Source organism: Notechis scutatus, chromosome 4, assembly GCF_049901735.1.
Source record: "Notechis scutatus isolate UNSWTSFEM ecotype Mainland chromosome 4, rNotScu1.2, whole genome shotgun sequence".
In the NCBI taxonomy this organism is placed as follows: Eukaryota; Metazoa; Chordata; class Lepidosauria; order Squamata; family Elapidae; genus Notechis; species Notechis scutatus.
In genome coordinates, this window is record NC_142012.1 from 166,449,709 (window position 1) to 166,451,349 (window position 1,641).

A 1,641-nucleotide genomic window follows, 5' to 3' on the forward strand; every position below is an offset into this window, starting at 1 on the left:
CCAGCCTGGTGGTCTAACTTTTGTGCTTAGGAACTTGCTGTTTGGGTGGGACAAATCCTTTTGAACTAAAACGAGAAACTGGGATGTTGTGGCTCATTTGTGTGTTTTGTGCAAATATCTCTAAAAAATTGTAGTTGGGAGTAGAAACCGGGGCTCTGAATCCCATCACTCGTATTGACTCCAGACATTCCTGTTCCATTGCCCTTCTGAGGACTGAGTCGGCCTGTCTCCAGAAGGTTCTATCGTGGCCCGCCAGACTCAGAGAGTGAGGAGGTTGGGGAGGAACCTGGGCCAGTCCTGGAGTCTGGGGAAAACTCTGATGGATGCTCTGGTCTGGAGGCAGAGATGGGGCCAGGGCCGTCCAACAGTTATCAGCTGCCTTCAGAGTTGGAGATCAGTGGGGAAGAAGAGCAGCTGGAGCCTGTTCCCAGTGTGTGCATGCGCAGAGCTGCCAGATGAAGGGAACAGCTAAGGAACAAGGGTCGACTTGGGAGTAAAGCCACAGGTGGACGATGAATGGCCCTTCCCATAGGGAATAAAGAGGAATGAAAGGGGGAGTGGGGTTTGCAGGAGACAATTGGTTCGTTAGTGTGGAAGTCTGTTCCTGACTTCTTGCCAAGTAATTGCTGCTACAGTGTGGCGTTTGGAAGCTATCGGCCTGGCAACTCTCCAAGCCTGACGAAGGTCTGTAGTTGTGAACTCTCTTGAAAGATTGTTGGCTGGGGAGGAATTCCCTTTAACCTAAATAAAAAGGGTTTTATCGGGACGGAGTTGGCTTCATGAGGTTGGGGAGCCTGGATCAGAACACCTATTCCGCCGTCCTTCTGAGGACTGAGTCAGCCTGTCTCCGGAAGGTTCTTCTTGACCATAGGAACAACGTTTTTAAAAATAAGATTGGATTCTCTTGAAGGCAAGTCCTGCAGCGACGAAAAAGCCTGCAGGTTATCCATGGGCTTGCAGAGTTCACGCTAAGGCACCCGAGAGTAACACAGAGACTTCGGAGGGAATCCTGGATGACCTCTGAGCTTGGTTGCTTCCTTGCAGACTTTTCACGACCCAACTAGGTAACGTCACCAGTGCTAGAAGTGGGGTTTGTAGGAAGGAAAAGGAAAGAATGAAGAAAGGAAGGGAAGAGAAAGGCAGGAAGGAAGGGGAAGGAAAGGAAGGCAGGAAAGGAAGGAAAAGATGAAGAAAGGGATGGGAAAGACAGGAAAGGAAGGGGAAGGAAGGCAGGAAAGGAAAGGGAAAGATGAAGGGAAGAAAGGCAGGAAAGGAAGGGAAGGAAGGCAGGAAAGGAAAGGAAAGATGAAGGGAAGAGAAAGGCAGGAAAGGAAGGGGAAGGAAGGCAAGAAAGGAAAGGGAAAGATGAAGGAAGAGAAAGGCAGGAAAGGAAGGGAAAGGAAAGGAAGGCAGGAAAAGAAAGGAAGGGAAAAGATGAAGAAAGGGAAGAGAAGGCAGGAAAGGAAGGGGAAGGAAGGCAGGAAAGGAAAGGGAAAGATGAAGGGAAGAGAAGGCAGGAAAGGAAGGGGAAGGAAGGCAGGAAAGGAAAGGGAAAGATGAAGGAAGAGAAAGGCAGGAAAGGAAGGGGAAGGAAGGAGGAAAGGAAAGGGAAAGATGAAGGGAAGAGAAAGGCAGGAAAGG